Raw genomic sequence first — 7,079 nt, 5'->3', positions numbered from 1 at the left:
TAGGCATTTGAGATTAGGCTAAGAGGATTTCAACAAAAAGGGGCTCAAAGTGCTTCAGAGGCGTTTTAGCGGATGTTTCAAGGGATTTCAGGAGCCTATTAATTTTGACCGGTTTCATTGATGTTTGAGTGGGATTACGAGGATTTCAAGATTCACAGAAGGAGATCTCAGGAGCCTTCAAAGGGTGTTTCAAGAGGTTTCAGGAGCGTTTCAAGTATTTTTTGAAAGTTTCAGATTCGGGAACGTCTTGTTTCCTCCTCTCCTCTCCTCTTCTTGGCGTAACGTCCTCACTGGGACAAAGCCTGCTTTTCAGCTACAGTTATTAACTGAGAGCTTCCTCTGCCAATGACCATTTTGCATGTGTATATCGTGTGGCAGGCACGAAGATACTCTGTGCCCAAGGAAGTCAAGGAAATTTCCTTTACGAAAAGATCCTGGACCGACCGGGAATCGAACCCGTCACCCTCAGCATGGTCATGCTGAATACCCGTGCGTTTACCACCTCGGCTATATGGGCCCTCTTGGACGTCTTGTTTCAGTGGGCTTCTGAAAACTTTAAAGAATGTTCCAAAGGGTTTCATGGGCATTTCATGAGGATGACGGGGATCTCAGAGGGCGTTTCAATGGAACTATGGAAGTTTCAGTGGCGTTTCAATGTATTTCAGGGGTGTTTCAAGGTTTGATTTTTTTTGGAGAAGTATCTGGCGATCAGTTGAATTTCATAGGGATTCCGGAGATTTCAGGAGCGTTTATACCCCATGGAACCCCCTGAAACCCCGTGAGACACTCTGAGACACTCATGAGACCCTCATGTATCCCCGATATCCCTTGAAACGCCACTGAGACCCCTGGAACGCCCCTAAGAGCCCTGGGTGTGCTCTTGATGCTATCTGAAACCCGCTGACCCTCCTTGAACACTCCTCAACCAAAGTCCCAATTAAGTCGTATGACTCCTTGATAATACCTCATTATTTTGGGGATCATGAAGTACTAGAATAGAAAATATTATACCGTGTTTTATATTTGCCTTGAAAAGTTTCGATCAAATTGATCTCGTTACCTGTGCAATGCAAAACCAACGTTGCTATCTGTTGCTATGTGGAAAATAACAAACGGTGATCTGTGTTGCATACTGTTGATTAGGTGGCTCGCCATGGGAAAAGTATGCTGCATCGAAAGATGCAGGAACCAATGGAAAGCATCCATCCCACCACAGACTGTGGTCTCCCTGTACCGTTTCCCTCAGGATGATTACTGGCAAGTACATGTATTACTGTATAAAAGCGAGTATTATTTTTTATTTAATTTTAGCTCGAATATGTGGAGAAAGTTCTGCCGTGAGCACGGCACTACAGTAACCGGAAATATGGAGCATCGCCGTATTTGCTCTCGGCATTTTGATGATGAGGTATTTAAGGATCCATCAGATGTTTCGAAAGGGTATGTAACATTGTTGTCAAAAAGAGTCCACCAATAAGTTGTTCTGCTTACTCGGTATTAATGTTATACCGTAAACCGGGATCTAATCTGAAGTAATCGATTGATTACTCATTGTTGATGATCAATAGATCTGCTTTTCAGCGTAACTCGTTATTTGAATCTTCAGATTCTTCTTATGTGCTCTTGAAAATTCTAGGAAAAAAGCTGATCAATTTCGACCGGAGAACTAAAGCATCTGAGAAGTAATTATGTATCTCAAACCATTTCAGGTTGAAAAGACATGCTGTTCCTACGATATTTGAGATTGAGTTGTTACAGGACGTACAATATTTGGAAATTCATAGAGAACAAGTGAAACAGAGTCTACGGATAGAAAAGTCCAAAACTGAAGGTAAACCTAATTTAAAGCACAAATACACCGTGAGGTCGCCATTCACCGCTCGTTTCATACGATTTTAATATAAATTTCTTTAGAAAGGATTTGTATATTTACAGATAAGGAAGTCCTAAAGAGTGTTCCCTACAGCTGAAAGATGTATTCAATCCATAAGTTGATAAACTTTTTTTCCTATACCGTATTGTAATTACTATTAAGACTTACTATTTCATCATATTTGTTGCATTGATAGGTTTTGAGAATTGTTTTTTAATTAGTTTTTTAGATTTTAATACATGTTTGTTTAATGATTAATAAAAGAATACATACTAAACCGCTTAGAAGCTCATGGTTGTTTTTCAATAAATTAAATCACAAAGAGAAACTCCTGGGAAGGGAATCATTCCCACTTGCTTGATTTCAACGTAAAATGAATCAAACTCCGAATTCCGATGTCGCCAGTTTCGTGAATTATGAACACACTCTAAAGTTTCAATTATGGCAAGCAAACTGACTTTCCATGCTTAAGTTCTATTAATATTTTCGATAGCCCTTTTTCTATCATTAGACGAGTATTTTTGCTAAATCCAGTTATTTTCTATTCACTTTGTTTGCTGCTCATAGCTAAGAATCAGGCTCTGTTCTTATTGCAATGCAATTGCAAGAAAAAGGATAAAAATACCGATGATTGCAAATGAAACCCACAAATTTTCATCCGATAGCGTCACGAGTCAAGCGTCACAAAACAATTTTCATGCTGAGGTTGTTGCCATAGACAACTGCCTAGCAAAGTTAATATAAAATGAGGTATTCCGGCAAATGTCAAATTTGGGTACCGGGGACCGAATGCAGTACTAGAAGTGGTACCCAATAAAAGGCTGACTGCTACGACTTTATTTGGACTTTGATCTAGAACACAATTATCGAAGAAACACGTTCTAAACTAAAATCCTAAAATTAACTTCAATTTGGCTAATTATTCTACCTAAAATTCGTAGTTTGTTATACCTAAAGTGCAGTATTCACAGTGAGAGAACTGCCAAGATTATCCGTATGTAATGCTTATAAAAATACCTTGAATTACTATATTATTATATTTGTTTCTACCTAGATGCTAAATTTGATAACCTACGTTGATATACTACTGAATTTGATAACCTATTGTTGACCTTAAAGGTTTAATACTAAGTAAGTAATATAATCTGAGATCTATTTGCCCTACAATTTGCTAATTCAAACCTAAATGTAGCGGTGACTCAAGCACCTACCGATAACCGTAGAAGATTACTCCCGGTAGAACCTCCTACTAGCTTGCACGCGAGGGTGAAGAAAAACCGGTGTTGTACATATGTACAACAGAGATGGTTATATTTGCGGTTTAGGGGAAGATGATATAGATCGATGAGATTAGAATTGAACCTTATGACAACTAAGTTGCCGGGTCATTAATTGGCTCGGTAGCTTAGTTGGTAAAGCACTTGTCTAGCGAATTAGGGTCGTGAGTTCAAATCTCACCTGAGCTGTGGATTTTTTCCCAATTCAACCAATAATTTACCCATCTGTACATATGTACGTTGAGTTATTTGAATTTCATAATTTGACCACACGGATTGGTAATATTGGTATTACCGAAAATTTGCACTTCAAGTGAGTCGTTTTCGAGCATCTTTTGGTAACGGACAGGAAGGATGCAACCCTCATAACAGCGATCCAGGGCTGTACCACCTACGAATTTGTGCGACTTGCTTAATGCTAATGCTAATGCTAATTCAAGTGAGTCGTTTTCTAGCATCTACCTCTGCGTAGTTACCCGTCGTATCAAATAGAATGCGAACGACGCGTTTGATCGCCTTCCAGGTAGCATTGTTCTTCCTCTACAAGTGGTTGAGGAAGCGTTGCCTGTACGATAGGCAAACAGTTTCAAACAATAAACAAATCGCTTTCGCTCTTCGTACATATGTACAACAGAGATGGTTATATTTGCGGTTTAGGGGAAGATGATATAGATCAATGAGATTAGAATTGAACCTTATGACAACTAAGTTGCCGGGTCATTAATTGGCTCGGTAGCTTAGTTGGTAAAGCACTTGTCTAGCGAATAAGGGTCGTGAGTTCAAATCTCACCTGAGCTGTGGATTTTTTCCCAATTCAACCAATAATTTACCCATCTGTACATATGTACGTTGAGTTATTTGAATTTCATAAAACCTATTGTAAGTTGCAATAAAAATGTAAGAACTTATGATCTACTCAAAAACTAATAATAAAACTATTTCAGCTTTAAGCTGTCTAAACCGGACCGCTAAAAGGAGGTTGCAGTTCTTAAAATCCGAACACCCTGAAAAGCTCCTGATAACCTCTGGAACTTTCCTCAGACTCCTTGAAGCACCCTTGGAACCCCCTGATAACCCATGAAAGGCACCTGAATTCCCCTGAAGCGCCCCTGAAACATAGTGGTTTCCATTGCCGTAGTTACCGTCACTATTACATTTTCTAATGCCCAATATTGGTTCTGAATACATAGCTCTCCTTATTTTTATGCAGAGCATCAAAAAGGTACAAAAATAAAAAGTGCATAACAATAACCTGCATTTCAAAGAGGTTTTATTGTATTATGGTTCTTAATTCTTCTTCTTTTCCTTGGCGAAACGTCCTCACTGCGGTAAAGCCTGCTTCTCAGTTTAATGTTTTATAAGCACTCCCACTTTCAGAGATTACTCTGCCAATGACCATCTTGCATCTGTATTTCGTGTAGATGGCTCAAACAAAAGTACTCTATGCCCAAGGACGTCAAGGTAGTTTGCATACCGAAAAGATCCTGGACCGACGGAGAATCGAAGCGGTCACCCTCAGCATGTTTAATTGAATTCCTCCTTCCTTGAGTTCATTATTGGTACATAGCTTTTCAAAATTGTTATAATTAGAAAAAAAAAACTTGATGAAAACTTTTGTAATGATAAGTTGAATTTTACTACATGTCCGATTTTTCACGTGATTTTTTAAGTTTTGGTTATTTGTTTGTTTGAATAGCAGACCAGCTGGTGCTATTAATCGTATTCCGTACATCCAGAGTCACTACCGCACAGAAACGAATCCCCCTTCTCTTAGGCTCGAGTGCTTTCTCGGCGGTTTTTGCAACTGACAAGATAGCGTCTGCAGTGGACCTTCCCTTCTGGAAGTCGTACTGGTTACTCGAAAGACCATTTTCGCCCCTCGGTGAACCTCAACATTCTATTGAGGATGATCTTTCCGAGCACCTTTCCCGCCGTATCTATCAAGCATATTGTTCTATATGCCGACGGGTCTCCGGGCGGTTTCCCCGCCTTTGGCAATAGAACCAGGCTCTGCGTCTTCCAAGCTTTTGGTAAAACTCCCTCGTTCAGGCATTTCTGCATAGCAGACCTGAACATCTCGGGAGCCTCTGCAATAGCTACTTTCAAGGTCAAGTTCGAAACTCCGTCCGGACCTGGGGCCTTACCTACGCTAAGGGACTTAGCTATCCCCGCAAGTTCCACATCGGTGACCCTCTCCTCATCGCCAGCCCCAGTCCCCGACTGTCCTACGAAAGGAGGCCAAGGATTAGGATCATGACGCGGAAGAAGCACTTCGATAATCCCCTCCAACATCTCTGGAGATTGCTCTGTAGGAGCTATTACACCTCTCGTCTTGGCCATAACGAACCTGTGGGCGTCACCCCACGGGTTCGCATTGGCACTTTGACAGAGACCCTCAAAGCAGGCCATTTTGCTTGCTCTTACCTCGGTCTTCAGCGCGGCTTTTGCAGCGGCGAACACCACCCGCCGTTCGTTCCGCTCTTCCTCTGATCGTGCTCGCTGCATCCCCCGAGCAGAAGAAAATATCCACAGCATAATAAAATATGTTATTTTGGCTTAATAACTGCATAATCGAATCAGTATTTTTTATGTTATTAGTATAACATATTATGTTATAAACTTGTCTGTCATAAGCGGCAAAATAACAAATATCATAACAAAAAAATGTTCCTGAAAGACTAATGCAATAACATGTTTTGTTAGATCAATTACAACTTAATAACAGGAAATTTGTGATCTTGTTATTTTTGTGTTATTGTTCATCACATATTTGTACATTCTCTATAGTAGAATAATAACTAAACTTGTTCTATAACAAAATATATTATTGAAATGTTATCTTGTGGATATACCCCAACAACTTGAACATAACGAAATAAGATTGCCCAACATAACATGTTATTAAAAAGATATAGTTTGATAAGTTAACAATAAGAAACTATGATATAAAAACAGGCTATGTGATTCTGTTGTTATCAATTTGCTATTTTCCTCTGCTCGGGCCGCCGCCTAGCCCGTAGGCAGGCGCGGTGCAGGTCCACAATCGCGTCGGTCCACCAGTAAGCCGGTGGCCTCCCGTTTCTAGGGTGGACTCGCCTAAGCATGGTCGCATCACACGCACGTGAGAGCACCGCTACCAGCTCGTCGCCGTCTAAACCAAATAAGTTTCGCTAACGGCGGAGTGCCTCCCTAAATACTCCTTCGTCGTAGTATGATGTCTTCCACTTGTGAGGGTTTGACCTTGGCCTAGCCGCCTCTTCTTCTACTCGCTGCCTGCCGTTATAAAGCAGCAGCTAAGCGCCGAATTGAAGAAAGGGTGATTGCTCCGGCGCAAGAAAGTATTGAGCAGAATGATATGCGGAGGTTTTACGAAACTGTCAATGGCGTGCGGAGAAAAGCAGCGCCTTCTCTCGTCATGTGCAACGACCGTGAAGGGAACTTGTTAACAGACAACATAATGGTGGCTGCCAGGTGGAGAGAGCACTTCGAAGAATGAACGGTGGGAATGGAAGAGCGACAGACAGAATTCGAATCGACGACGACGGACAAGCTGTGGAACCTTCAACGCTAGACGAGGCCAAGACAGCCGTTAGAGGTCTTAAGAACAGTAAGGCTGCTGGGAAGGACGAACTCCCGATCGAGCTTCGCAAGCACGGTAGTGAGCAGCTGTATCAACTCTTACACCGTATTATATTGAATATATGGGAAGACGAAGATCTGTCATCTAATTGGTTGGATGGTCTCATTTGCCCTCAATACAAAAAAGGGCTTCGACTGGAGTGCGAGAATTACTTCTCAATTCAGCGTACAAAATTTTGTCCGGAATTCTGTTTAACAGGCTGAGGCCGATTGAGGAGTCCTTCGTCGGCGAATACCATGGCCGATCAACGACGGATCAGATGTTCATCCTACGGCAGATTCTCGATAAA

At 41.3% G+C, this 7,079-nt stretch overlaps 1 non-coding gene across 1 annotated transcript; it reads left to right on the top strand.

Moving 5' to 3' along the window:
* The first annotated feature begins 3,876 nt into the window (after positions 1-3,876).
* Positions 3,877-3,948, top strand: Trnaa-agc (transfer RNA alanine (anticodon AGC)). Its single transcript has one exon. It is a non-coding gene; the product is annotated as a tRNA-Ala (tRNA).
* The last annotated feature ends 3,131 nt before the right edge of the window (positions 3,949-7,079 follow it).

Source organism: Aedes albopictus, chromosome 1, assembly GCF_035046485.1.
Source record: "Aedes albopictus strain Foshan chromosome 1, AalbF5, whole genome shotgun sequence".
NCBI classification, from domain to species: Eukaryota; Metazoa; Arthropoda; class Insecta; order Diptera; family Culicidae; genus Aedes; species Aedes albopictus.
Note: the sequence above shows the minus strand (reverse complement) of the source record. Positions and strands in the feature narration are given on the sequence as shown.